We start from the raw sequence: 15,340 nt of genomic DNA, 5'->3' as shown, positions 1-15,340 counted from the left end.
AAATGGGCAAAAGAAGACACTTCACCAAAGAAGATACACAGATGTGAAATATTCATATGAAAAGATGGTCAAAAATCATTAGCCATTTAGGGAAACGCAAATTAAAAACCACAATGACAGGACTGATCCAGTGGTGTAGTGGCTAAGTTTGTGCGCTCCACTTCGGCAGCCTGGGGTTTGCAGGTTCAGACCCCAGGCACGGATCTACACACAGCTCATCAAGCCATGCTGTGATGGTGACCCAGACACAGAGAAGAGGAAGATTGGCACAGATGTTAGCTCAGAGACCATCTTCCTCAAGCAAAAAGGGGAAGATTGGCAACAGACGTTAGCTCAGGGTCTATCTTCCTCACATACACACATACAAAAACCACAACAAGATGCTGCTATACCCCAATTAGGATGTCTTAGTCCATACCAGCTGTTGGGAAGGATGCAGAGGAATGGTAACTCTTACACACTGCTGGTAAGAATGAAAGATAGTTCAAACACTTTGAAAAACAGTTTGGCAGTTTCTTAAAATTTAAGCATACGCTTACCATATAACCCAGTCATTCTATTCCTCAGCATTTCCTCAAGAGAAATTAAAGTATATGCCCATACAATGACTTGTGCACAAATAATCATACCAGCTTTATTTGTAATAGCCTCAAACTAGAAACAACCCCAATGTCCATCAACAGGTGAATGAAATAAACAAATTATGGTATATCCATATAGTGGAATACTACTGAATAATAAAAACAAATGAACTATTCATACATGCTACAATGTGGATGAATCTCATCATAGTTATGCTGAGTAAGAGGCCAGGCAAAAAAGAGTGCATACATACCACATAATTCTACCTATAAAAAACTTAGAAAATGTGAAGTATTTTTATAATGACAGAAAGTAGATCATGTGGATGGGCATGAGGCAGGGCAGTGCAGGAGATGGAGGTTACCAAGGGGCACAAGGAAGCTTTGGGAGCTCATTGTGTGGACTGTGGCAATGGTTTCATGCATGTATACATATGTCAAAACTCATCAAATTACACACTTTAAATACGTGCAGTTAATTGTATAACAAAACTTCAATAAACTTAATTAAAAATTCCATTATTATATTCTGTATTTCCTCTCTGAAGAGAATCATTTTCAAAAATAATGTTTTAACTTTTTCTCTTATGGTTAAGTAATTTAAAAAATTATTTGAAATTATATAAAGTCATCATAGAAGTGATGCTCTTTGTGCTTATTGTGTAGTTCTTATAAAAGATTTATTTGAATCTTTTCATTTGAAGGGAAGTACATTTATAGATTTTGTAGCAGTTACATTTTATTCATTGTATTGTTCAAATCTAGTGTATCTCTATTAAATTTTTTGATTATCATAATCTTTTGAAAATGCAAATTTCATATATATAATTATAATAACATTTTTGTTTATTGTCTCATTTGTGGTAGATTACAGTCATGCATTGCTTAATGATGGGGATATGTTCTGAGAAATGTGTCATTAGGCAATTTCATCTTTGTGTGAACATCATAGAGTGTACTGAAAGGGAACAAAATTTGCCGCCCTAAAATGTGTCTCTTTAACATGAGGATTTATTTTAAGCTTTTTTTTTTCTGAGGAAGATTTGCCCTGAGCCAACATCTGTGCTAATCTTCCTCTATTTTGTATGTGGGTCACTGCCAATGAGTGCTGTAAGTCCACACCCAGGAACCCATCCCGGGCTGCAGGAGCCGGGCATGCTGAACTTAACCACTAGGCCAAAGGGCTGGCCCCTGATTATTTTTAAGAAACAAAAGACTCAGAAAATTTTTCTTGTTACCACCCCCTTAACTGCCTAAAAGAATTCAGATTAAAAATCCTGTCTCAGGAAGTGAGCCATCACCTTAGCCTAACATGAACCGGATGCTAGACAGGGAGGAACCTAGAAAAGCCTATTTGTTGGGCTCCCTTCTGTGTTTTTCCGTTTCTGTGTGGCCAACAGACATCTGTTTTCCAAACATTTGCTCCTGTTCACCTGCTTGTGAATTGCATTCCTTCCCCTTTGAAGTCCCTGACCTTTCCCACCTGCAACATCTTCTTTCGTCTTTAGCTGAGGATGGTATTTAAGGTGAGGGCTTCAGCCATCTTGGCAAGTTATTCAGTTTTTCTGGGTTTCTCCATGTATATACATGTTATTAAACTTTTGTTTGTTTTTCTCCTGTTAATCTGTCTCATGTCAATTTAATTCTTAGACCAGTCAGAAAAACCTAGAAGGGTGGAGGAAAATTTCTTCCTCCCCTACAGTACTTACACGAACCTAGATGGTATAGCACACCACACACCTAAGCTGAATGGTACTAATCTTATGGGACCATAGTCGTATATGCAGTCTATCATTGACTGAAACATTATTATGTGGCACATGACTGTATTCTTTCATATATGCTTGACTAGACATGGAGAGTGGTGGGAGTTAGTCTTTCTTGAGGATTGTTGTTGGAGGCAACTTGAACTTTCTTTACCTCTAAGTTTCATTTTGGTTTGTTTTTTTCTTGCTTCAGGATTTTTAAAAAAAATTATTTCCTTAAATTGTGCATTTTTTCTTGACTTTACTTTCTTGAATACCTCTACGTCTTGCCAATTAGAGCTTGGATGCTTAGAGCCACATCATTTTAGGAAGAGATCTCAGATACCATGATCTTCCAACCTCCTTGATTTGTAGCTGAGGAAGCAAAGTCACAGAGAAGTAAATGTCTTACCCAAAGCCCAACAACAAGGAGAACTGGGCTGGGCCCCCAGCTTTTGATTCCCTGTCCTTGCCTTTTAAATTACATCATCTTCTTCACCTTTCTACTGTGGACCGTTGATTTCTCTTTAATGGATCTCTGCTTGATCTCCCCATGATTTGTGACTAATGCTTTTATTTGTTTTTTTTCCTTTATTAATTATTTGCTATGTTGCTGCGTTTCTCTGGGAGGAGCAAACCTGTGTTGTCTGAAAAAGCTTTTAATAACCTTTTCTCTCATCCTGCTACTCTATGACCATGACGTCTGGGGTTTTGTTTTGTTTTGTTTTGTTTTTTGTGAGGAAGATTGGCCCTGAGCTAACATCTGTTGCCAGTCTTCCTCTACTTTGTATGTGGGATGGCATCACAGAATGGCTTGATGAGTGGTATGTAGGTCCATGCCCTGGCTTCAAACCTGTGAACCTGGGCCACCAAAGCAGGAGAGCGTGAACTTAACCACCAGGCTGGCCCCCATGACATCTCTTTTGATAACATCATCTTTTCCTAATTTATAGTCTCAGGTCTTATTTAGCTTTTGCTTTTTTTTCCCCTTACATTGATTGAGTTGCCTCAGTCTCCTATTTATTGTTGGTATGATTTTTTTCCATTCTGTTTCTTTTCTTTGGGCTCTTGCGGATAAAGAACTTTTCCCCCCACCCCACTTTGCTGATTATAACTGAGGCCTACCTTGTTAATTGAAATCTTTAAGTTCATTTTGTTTGTTTTCTACACTTCTAGTGTTTCTTTAGTGGGTTTTCTCAAAACACTCCTGTTCATTTCATCTTCTTTACAGACCCCTCCCGCTTGTAAAACTTGGGAAAATATAGAATTTCAAATACATTCTACAAACTATCATGTAAGTAATCACGAGCAAAAACTGGAACGGCGACTCTCGTCTGCCTGAGGGAGTGGACCATCTCTCTGAGCTCGCGTGCTTTCCTGGCAGGACGAATGCTTCTTGCCAGGCACAGTAAACAAAACTGATGTGACATCAGATGAGAAAAAGTACAGGAACATAATTTGTTAACTAAAAAAAATACTGGGGAAATAAAATATGTTATCATCAACATCACGATTATCAGTTAAGTAGTATTTTTGATTAATTCATTAATGTTGAATTTTAAAGTAAAACATAAAGGATAGTTAGTATGCTATAGTTAAATCACATTCTGCTTTTGTAGGGACACTGCAGATCATTGTACTAGAATTCCTTTCCCAGAATTATGTAGGCCAGTACTACATTCCAAGAAACTACTTAAAAAAAAATCAGAAATAAACTGAAATGATAGCAAAACACATGATATATTCCGATTAAATGTAACATTCATGTAAAATAAAATGTGCTCACTTGTTTGAAATTTTGTGTATATATTTTTATATGCCATAGAAAGAATCATTTGTTTTTTAAACACTGAGCCAGAACCACCAAGTAAACCACTCCTGGATTCCTGAACCTCAGAAATTATATTAGATAATTAATATTTGTTGTTTTAAGATGCTAAGTTTTGGGATAATTTCTTTTGTAGCAAAAGATAACTAGTATAGCAACTCTATTATGACATTTCCTCTCCACTCCCTCTGGGTCCAGAGGGCTGGGTAACGAGAGAGGAAGACCAGCCCAGGGAGTTGTTACAGAGTTTTCATTTTTGGGAGTTGTTGGATCAATGTGTTATCACTTCTTCTCCAAGAGAATGTTGGATTTTAGGCACTTCCTTAATTCTAAAGAGAGAACCAGGACGCTGATCACAGCAAGAACATGCGGTCTCTCACAGGCACCACTTTTCTTTTTGTGTGTGTATAAGAGCAATGTGTGGAGAAATTAAGTAGTTTCATTGTCTTCGACCCTCATCAACAGATATTAAATGTAATTTGTTAAACTGCTAATTATGCCTTGGTCTTGGAATTTACAATTTCATTTCCAACAAAGGAAATTTATAAAGTTATGGTTAATATTTAATGGCAATGAATGGAAGGGGAGGACTCCTAGAACATTTTGTAACAGTCAGTACCCTGACATATTCTAATTTTTGTATTATAAACAGAATTTGAATTCACTCCTACTATACTACTCAAACACTAAGCTAAGCTGGGAGAGGTGCAGGAAAGAGAAAATTAAGGAGAAACCTACAATTTAGTAATGGAGTGTGATGAAACCAGCTGTTTTTCTGTTCCTTTGGAAGACACTGTCACTTTAAATTTAATATGATGCAAACCACTGAAATAACACACACAAACTGTAATTTGCCAAGGGAAACTGGCAAAACAGTTGTTAAATTGGTAAGTTAGGTCAGTCAATAAAAATTTCCAAACTGTCTGCCTGCCCTGGGATGGCAATGAGAGAGAATAAAATTAAGATGAATCTTCTTAAGTGACTGAATACTATCTTCTGTCTGGTGGAAAATATACAAGAAGTTTTGGCTGCTGACTATAAATTAAAACAGTGTCTTGGATGTTTTATATGAAGAAATGACTGGAGAGCACAGTAAGAAAGAGGTTGGAAATTATGCGAGAAGCCGCCCAAGGGAGGGTGAAAAAAACCTGTCACTGTTACTGCAATTTAGTTTAGAAGCACGTAGATGTTTCATTTCTGAGCCTCAGGAGTAGTCACATAAAACTCTTGCCAGAAAAGGTAGTAAACTTGACAAACTGCCCACAAAAGGACTTAGTTTAAGTAAAAATTCAGGAAAACTTGAAAATTATAGAGTTTTAGAAATAACTTAAAAATCATGAGGAAGGAAAGAAATCCAAATGCATCAAAGAATACACACACACACAGGCATGCACACACACACATATAATATTTTTAGGAAGATGACCTAAAGATCTATCAGCTTGAGGTGGCTGTTCAATTTCAAGTTGTTTTAGTTTATTTCTGGACTGTGATTTGGAAGTCTAAGTTTGATATAATATCAGGCAGAAACTCACCATTTAATTTAGGAACAACACATTCTTCTGCTCCTGTCCCCTTCAATCTCGAGAATATGCAGCACCGTTTACCACCACTTGGTAGCACTGGACAGCATCTGCAGGACTAACTAGCACTTCACAACCTGTTAATCTCCAGAGGTCTAAAACTGCAAAGCAAATATCATGAGGTGACAGCTTTGTGATGGACGCTCACTCATGAAAAGCTTATGTGAAAACTAAAATGAGAGTATTTGGTGAAGAAACAAATTAAGCACTGACAATTTTATCTACAAGAGAAATCCACAGAAGGGAGAGATCCAGAAGGGCTCTCATGGTGGCAGGAGGCTTCAAGGAAAAATGATTTAAGCTGGCATCTGAGGGGCAGGATCAGACTTCAGGGGATTGAGAGAAGACCGTTCGATCAGCAGAGGGGTGGGGACAGAAGCAAGGACAATGTAGGCAGAGAAAATGAGGAGACTGATTTAGATCAGGACTGAAGGTTCATGCTGGGAGGCAGTTTCAAGAGCAAATGGGTGGGTAGTGAGCGGGACAAGGAAAGTTACTAGATTTAATAGGTGGGCTGTGCATGGAGAGCCTTAGAAGTCCCATTTCAGGAGACTGGTGGTCCATGGACAGAACTATTTATTATTTATAATATGCCGTTTGACTTTTTTTGAATAATATCCTTCATAGTTTCTCATGAAAAATAACACTACTATCCTAAATATTCCTACAGAAGGTTTTTATTTTTTTTTTGGCAGGAATAAATAAGAAAAGGGTATCAGGATCTTTAGTCCTGATGGATGAAGTAGCTTGAAAACCTCCCTTAATTTCGATAATTTAAATCTAAAAACTAAAGTTTGTCTTAAAATCCCCAAGTTTTAAGAGAAAAAAAATGTTTTCTGGCCCACTGGGCTGAGAATGAGAAAACCAGATTTTAATTATTGTGTCATCAAAACATACACCTTGAGCAGAGCTGTCGCTTTCAGGTTTAATTCCTCTGTTTGCCTCACCACACTGAGCTCAGCTCTTCATAAGGACAAATCTTCTTCCCCCACCCCTTCTTCAAACGTCCTGCTCCAACAGGCTGGGGCAGATCCAACCAGAGGCTCCATGGCAAAGTGGTTGGTTCTGTGGCTTTTGCTTATGCCTCGGAAAAATATGTATCACAAGAAGAGGGATAGAGAGCAAAGGGTCACATGGTATAGCATATACCTACTGTATTCCTTTCATATCACAAGTGACTGCACCTAGGAATGGAGAAATGCCCTAGAGATGGTTGGATGAGAAGAGTTCTATTTCAACGCAATGCTATGTTTTGGTTGGTTGTACCTTATTGAACAATCACGATCAGGAGTTGATTTGGAAAAGGAGTTTATCCACATTCTTTGGCATCATGAATCCAACTGTAAACAGAGAAGATAAACATTATATGGATGAGCTTATCAAAATTTAAGATGTAAGATTAAGTTTTACCTCCTGGTCTCTTGGAATATCTTCGCACTGAAACCAAACATGACAAGGAAAAAAATAATGAATGCTTAAAATTTGTGTAGTTATTAAATTCTCCAAAAATTTCAAGGCGTTCAAACCAACAGCTATGAAAAATCTTGTTCTTTGTTACATTTTATTTATAGAATTGTATTCATATAGCTCAAGTTTTAGTAACAGGAGATTCTACACTTTTTGTTCGTAACAAAGAAGAACATTACCCTTTTCCTTTTGTTGAAATCACTAAGAAAACGTGGTTGTAGTTACAAATATGAATAAGATACAGTCTCTGCCTAGAATGGGATGAGAATTTGGGGGACTTTGGGAGGCAATGAGTATATTTTTCATGTGGGAGGAATGTGAATCATTGGCAAGGCAGCCTTTAAGATGGCTCCTAATGATCACTGCCTCCTCTTATTCTTGCCCTTGTGTAATCCCCTCACCTTGAATGTGGGCTGGACCTAGTGACTGGCTTCTAACAAACAGAATGCAGAAAACATGAGGGATGTCACTTTTGAGATTAGTTTACAAAAATAGGGTGATTTCTGTCTTTGTCACCTTCTCTTGCTTGTTCATTCAATGGAAGCCAGCTGCCATGTTGTGAGCTGCCTATGGAAAGGCCCAGCAGCAAGCAACTGAGGGTGGCCCCTGGCCAACAGGTAGTGAGGAACTGAGGCCTCGGCCCAACAGTCCATGGGAAATTAACTTAATCCTGCCAACAACCATGTGATGCTCCCCTCTCTGAGCCTTCGGATAACTGCCAGCCTAGCTAACACCTTGATTGCAGCCTCGTGAGAAACCCTGAGCCAGAGGATCCAGCTAAGTGCTCTCAGATTCCTGACCCACAAAAACCACGATATAATGTTTGTTGTTTTAGTCGTTAAGTTTTGGAGTAATTTGAATACAGCAATAGGTAACTTATACTGCCTTCAAGTAGCTTATGGTCTAATAAAGTGAAACAAACATATAAATAAAGATAATAGCTAACACTTATATAGTGCTTATTATATGCCAGGTACTTTTCTAGGCATTTTACATATATTGATTAATTTAATCCTTACAACTCTATGAGGTAAGTATTACTACTATCACCATTTTATAGATGAGGAAATTGAGGCAACAAGAGGTTCAATAACTTATTCACAGTCATACAGCCAGTGGAGCTGGGATTCAAACTCGGTTTGGTGCCAGAGGTCAAGTTCTTAACCACTATATCAAACTGCTTCTTTCTATTTTATACACCGCAATAGAAGTATGTACACTTTATGGAAATAGTACAGCATGGGGAATGATTATATCTGTAGGATAAAGGGTCAGAAGGATTCACAGACATCTAAGCAGGGTTTGAAACATGGAAGGAAGGCATTCCAGGCAGATGGAATAGCATATGCTAAGGTATGGGGACACAAAATGACATCGTACTTGTTAAGGACATATGTTACTATTCCTTTCAAACGTTTGTAATCAGTTATGTGGTCTTCTTCATATGCTGTCCTTTATTTCTATCGGGAAATGCTACCCTCTCTGAATTCTATCTAGTAAGCCTGATTCTCAACCAAGGGCAAAGGCAGGAGCTCAGAATGAGTTGAGCAGAAAAATCACCTCACCTGTTGCAACACACAAGGTGGTTTGGAGGATTGGTAATGGAGACATTTGTCTTTTGTAGTAACAGAAGCATGCTATTTACAGCCTCCCCACGTGCTGTCCACTAGAGAGCGGCCAACAATCATAATGCTCTCCCTGCCCTTGGGATGATGAGGACGATCAGTCACAAGTTTGAGAACCACATTCAAGTTTCTATATTTAAATGTAACTTTAAATAATCTTGCATCACACCCAAATAATCTATTGATTATTTGATAGGAAAATGGAGAGGACAGAAAAAGGGGAGATTAAACATAAATCAGAATTAATCACTGGAAAAAGTAGACCAGGTAACCCTAAAAACAAGAAGAGGTTGTAGATATAATAATTAAGGACACAGAAAGAGTGATTGCCTTTCTCCCGCATTATTGTAATTATCCTCAAAAGGCCAGTTAAAAAAAACTTTTTTTGAGATAATTGTAGATTCACACGCAGTTGTAACACATACTGCAGAGAGATCCTGCACAGCACACTATCGCAATCAGGAAATTAACATTGGTACAATCCATAGAATTCATTCACTTTTCACGAGTTTTACATGCACCTGTGTTGTGTGTGCATGTGTGTGTGCGTGTGTGAACTTACTTCTATGCAATTTCATCACATGTAGATTTGTGTGGTCACCACAATCAAGATGCAGAAGAGTTCCATCGCAAAGATCCCTCATATTACCCATCCCTCCCACTATCCCCCATCCTTGGCAAACTCCAGCCTGTTCTCCATCTCTATAATTTTGTCATTCAAGAATGCTATATAAAAGAAACCTTTTGAGACCATTTGTTTTTTCACTCAGCATAATTCCCTTGACATTCATCCACGGTGTTGTATGTGAATAGTTCATTCCTTTTTATTGCTGAGCAGCATTCCACGGTGTGGATGTACCACAGTTTGGTTAACCATTCCCTGTTGAAGGGCATTTGGCATGTTTCCTGTTTGGGGCTATCATAAATAAAACTTCTGTGAGCCTTTGTATACAGGTTTTTGTGTGAACATTAAGTTTTCATTTCTCTGGGATAAATGCCCCAAAGTGAAATTGTTGGGTTACATGGTAAGTGCATGTTTAGTTTTCTAAGAAACTGCCATACTGTTCTCCAGAGTGGCTGTATCTTTTTACATTCCCACCAGCAACGTGAGTGATCCAGTTTTTCTGCATCCTTACCTGCATTTGGTATATCTCTATGTTTTATTTTAGCCATCCTGATAAGTGTGTAGCGTATCTCATTGTGGTTTAAATTTGTATTTTGCTCATTGCTAATGATTGCTGAACAGCTTCTTACGTGCTTATTTTTCATCTGTATAGCCTCTTCAGTGACCTTTGTTTTCGTCCTTTGCCCTTTTTCTGATTGGATTAGCTGTTTTTTCACTGTTGAATTTTCAGAGTTCTAAATGCATTCTAGATACAAGTCCTTTATCAGACTTGCAGTTTGCAAATATGTTCTCTCAGTCTGTAGTTTGTCTTTTTCACCCTCTTCACAGGATCTTTAATAGAGCAAATGTTCTTAATTTTGATGAGGTTCAACTTATCAATTTTTCATTTTATGGATTGTGCTTTTGGTGTCAAATCTAAGAATTCTTGGCTTAGCCCTATGTCCCAAAGATTTTTGCCTATTTTTTTCTAAATTTTACATTTTACTTTACCTGTTTTACATTTAAGTCAGTGATCCATTTTGAGATAATTTTTGTAAAAATTGTGAGACTTAGGTCAAGTTTCGTTTTGTTTTGTTTTGCTTTTGCCTATGAATGCCCAATTACTTTTCAGCTTTATTTGCTGAAAAGGCCATCCTTCCTCTATTGAATTTCTTTTGCACCTTTGTTAAAAATTACTTGGGCATAGTTGTGTGGGCCTGTAACAGGGTTCTCTATTGTATTCCATTGATCTGTGTGTCTATCCCCGGGTGCTGTATGGTAACACAGTCTTGGTTACTGTAGCTATATATTAAGATGTAACATTGAATAGAGTGATTCCTCCCATCTTATACTTCTTTTTCAAGATTGTTCTAGCTATTCCAGGTCCTGCACCTTTACATATAAATTTTACAGCAAGCTTGTCTATGTTACAAAATGTATTGCTGAGATTTTGATCAGAATTATATAAATCTATAGTAATCAATTTGGGGAGAATTGACATCTATACTATACTGAATCTTCCAATTCATGAACACAGCATGTTTATCCATTTATTTAGGTCTTCTTTTATTTCTTTTATCAGCATTTTGTAATTTTCAGAATACAGATCCTGCATATGTTTTATTAAGTATTTTTCCTTGGAGCAATTATAAATGGCATTGTGTTTTTTTTTCAATTTCCACATGTTGTTGGTATAGAAATGCAATTGGTTTTTGTGTGTTGATTTTGCATCTTGTGACCTTGCTGAACTCACTTATTAGTTCTGGGATTGTGTGTGGGCGTGTAGATTCCTTGGAATGTTCTACGTAGACACTAATGTCGTTGGCAAATAGGGACAGTATTATTTCCTCCTTTCCAATCTGTATGCCATGCCTTTTATTTCTTTTTCTTGCTTTATTGAACTGGTTAGAACTTCCAGGCACTGCACCAGAGTGATGAGAGTGGATAGCTTAGGACATCTTAGGGGAAAAACATTCAGCCTTTCACCCATAAGTATGGTGTTAGCTGTAGGTTTCTGTAGATGTTCTTTTTTTCCCCTAGGAAACGGTTTATTTTTTAATTTTTTTAATTGTAGTCATAATAGCTTATAACATAGTGAAATTTCAGTTGTGCATTATTTGTCATACACTATATAAATATGCTCCTTCACCCTTTGTGCCCACCCTCCACCCCCCTTCCCACAGTAACCACTAGTTTGATCTCTTTGTAGGTTTGTTTATCTTCCACATATGAGTGAAATCATACGGTGTTTGTCTTTCTTTGTCCAGCTTATTTCACTTAACATTCATGCCCTCAAGGTCCATCCATGTGGTTGCAAATGGGATGATTTCGTCTTTTTTTATGGCTGAGTAGCACTCCATTGTATATATATATATACCACATCTTGTTTATTAAATCATCAATTAATGGGTGCTTGGGTTGCTTCCATGTCTTGGCTATTGTGAATAATTCTGCAGTGAACATGGGGTCCATAAGTCTCTTTGAGTTGTTGATTTCAAGTTGTTGATGTTCTTTAATAAGTTGAGGAAGTTCCCCTTTATTCTTAGCTTACAAAGGCTTTTTATTATGAACAGATGTTGGATGTTGTCAAATGCCTTTTCTGTGTCAATTGATGTGATCATATGATTTTTCCTCTTTAGCCTGTTGATATGGTGGATTACCTTAGGTAATTTCTGAATGTTGAACCAGTATTGTATTCCTGAAATAAACTCCACTATATCATGGTATATAAATCTTTTAATATATTGCTGAAATCAATTTACTATTTTGTGAGTACTTTGTAACTAAGTTCATGAGAGATGCTGGTTTATAGTTTTCTTTTGGCTTACTGTCTTTGTCTGGTTTTGATATCAGGGTGATACTAGCTTCATAGAATGAATTGAGAAGTATTCTCTCCTCTCATATCTTCTGGGAGATATTGTATAGAATTGGTATTAATTCTTCTTTAAAGATTTGATGGAATTCTCCAGTGAAACCATATGAGCATAGAGATTTCCTTTTTGAGGGTCTTTAAATTATGGATTCAATTTCCTTAATACCTGTAGTGCTGTGCAAAGGATCTATTTCATATTGAACGCACTGTGGTAGTTTGTGTTTTTGAGGAACTGGTCATTTCTTCTAAGTTTTTGAATTTACACGTATAGAGTTGTAGTGGTATTTTCTTATTATCTTTTTGAGGTCTGCAGGGACTGTAGAGATAGCCCCTGTTTCATTCCTGATATTGGTAATTAGTGTCTTCTCTCTTGTATTCTTTGTCAATCTTGGTAGAGGTTTGTTAATTTTCTTTTACTGATTTCCTCTATAGTTTTCCTATTTTCAATTTTATTGATAACTGCTTTTATATTTATTATTTCCTTCCTTCTCCTTGCTTTGAGTCTATTTTGCATTTCTTTTCCTAGTTTCTTGAGGTGAGACTTCTTCTTTGACCCATGCATTATTTAGAAGTGTGTTGTTTAGTTTCAAAGTGTTTGGAGATTTTCCCATTATCTTTCTGTTATTTATTTCTAGTTTGATTCCACTGTGCTTGGACAATATACTTGGTATGACTTCAGTTCTTTTAAATTTAGTGAGAAATTTATTGTTTTATTGCCCGGTATATGATCTGTCTTGGTATATGTTCCATGGACACTTCAAAAGAATGTGTATTTTGCTGTTATTGGGTGGCGTGTTTTATAAATGTTGATCAGATCCTGCTGGTTTTTGGTGGTGTTGAGTTCTTTTACATCCTTGCGGATTTTCTGTCTAGTTGTTCTATCAATTGTTGAGAGAGGCATATTGAAGTCTCTAAATATTATTGTGATTTTGTCTATTTCTTCTGGTTTTATCAGTTTTTGTTTCACGTATTTTTCAGCTCTATTGTCTGGTGTATACATATTTTGAATTGCTGTGTCGTCTTGGTGGATTGACCCTTTTATCATGATATGATAATGGCCATCTCTATCTCTGGTAATTTTATTTGCTCTGAAGTCTTCTTTATGTGATATTAATATAGCCACTCCTACTTTCTTTTTATTAATGTTTGTATGATATGTCCTTTTAAATTCTTTTACATTCAACCTGCCTGTATCATCGTATTTGAAATGAGCTTATTGTAGACATCACATAGTTAGGTCATGTATTTTAATCCACTCTGCCAATCTTGTGTTTTAATTGGTGTATTTAGAGCATTAATGTAATTATCATATATGTTAGAACTTAAGTCTGCCATTTTATTTTTTGTTTTCTGTGTATTCTCTTTGTTTTCCGTTTCTCTAGTTTCTTTCTTCCTGCAATCCTGTGGTTACTTGAACATTTTTGAAGAATTCTATTTTGATTTACCCATAGTGTTTCCCCCAAGGTTTATTGACATATAATTGAGATATAACATTGTGTAAGTTTAAGGTGTACCATGTGTTAATTTGATACACATATATTGCAAAATGATTACTACCTCTATAGTTATTTTAGTTACCTACTTTTGAAATTTTGGTAAAATATATATAACATAAAATTTACCATTTTTAAGTGCATAATTCAGTGGCATTAAGTACATTCACAATGTTGTGCAACCATCACCACTATCCATTTCCAGAACTTTTTCATCATTCCAAACAGAAACTCTGTACCCCTTAAATTTCCATAGTATTTTTTATTTTACCGTTTGTATAGTTTTTTCAGTGCTTGCTCTAGGTATTAAATTACATATACTTATCACAGTCTACTGGTGTCATTATTTTACCAGTTCAAGTTAAGCATAGAAACCTTACCCCCCTTTACATCTTTGCCTTCTCTGTTTATAATTGTCTTAAATAACTACATACACATAAAACCACATCAAATAGTGTTACAATTTTTGCTTCCACCATCAATTTAGAAACTTATAAAACTCAATAGGACGGGGAAAGTCTATTGTGTATACCAACATTTTTGCTTGTTGTTTTTTTTCTTTCTTCCTGATGTTCTGAGCTTCTTTCTTTTGTCATTTTCTTTCTGTTTAGAAAATACTCTTTTTGGTAGGTCTGCTAGTGACAAATTCCCTTAGTTTTCCTTCATCTGAGAATGCCTTGATTTCCTTTTCATTACTAAAGAATATTTTCATTGTCATAGGATTCTGAGCTGACAATCCTTTTCTTTAAGCACCTGAAAAATGTTGTGCCATTTCCTTCTGACCTCCATGGTTAAGGTGAAAAACTGCTGTCCTTTGGAAGGGTGTTCTCCTACAAGTAATGAGTCATTTCTCTCTGGCTGCTTTCAAGATATTTTGTCTTCAGTTTTCAGAAACTTAACTGTCATAAGTCTTGGAATAGATTTCTTTGGGTTTATTTTGGGGGGATTTGCTCAACTTCTTAAATTTGTAATTTTATGTCTTTTGCCAAGTTAGGGAAGTTTTTGGCTATCATTTCTTTGAATACCTTTTCAGTCCTTCTCTCATTCTCCTCTCCTTCTGTGACTACAATGATATGATTGTTACTTTTTTTTAAGTATTCTACACTCCCTGGGACTCTGTTCATTTTATTCCAGACTATTTTCTCTCTGATTTTCAGATTGGGTAGGTTCTATTGGTCTGTTCCTCAAGTTCACTGATTGTATCCTTTGTTGTCTTCACTCTATTATTGAGCCCAGAGAGCAAGTTTTTAATTTTACTTATGTACTTTTCAGTTCTATAATTTCTCTTTAGTTCTTTTTGATAATTTCTATTTTTTTTGCTGAATTATTTATCTTTAATTTGTTTCAAGAGAATTTTTCTTTATTCTTCTCCCCAAAGCCCCCCAGTACATAGATGCAGATTCTAGATGTGAGCACCTCTGGTTGTGGCATGTGGGATACTGCCTCAGCATGGCCTGGTGAGCAGTGCCATATATGCGCCCAGGATCCGAACTGGTGAAACCCTGGACCACCGAAGCAGAGAACATGAACTTAACCGCGTGG

The sequence above is a fragment of the Equus przewalskii genome, chromosome 14 (genome assembly GCF_037783145.1).
Source record: "Equus przewalskii isolate Varuska chromosome 14, EquPr2, whole genome shotgun sequence".
In the NCBI taxonomy this organism is placed as follows: domain Eukaryota; kingdom Metazoa; phylum Chordata; class Mammalia; order Perissodactyla; family Equidae; genus Equus; species Equus przewalskii.
The sequence above is the reverse complement of the archived record's forward strand: the minus strand, read 5'-3'. Positions refer to the sequence as shown.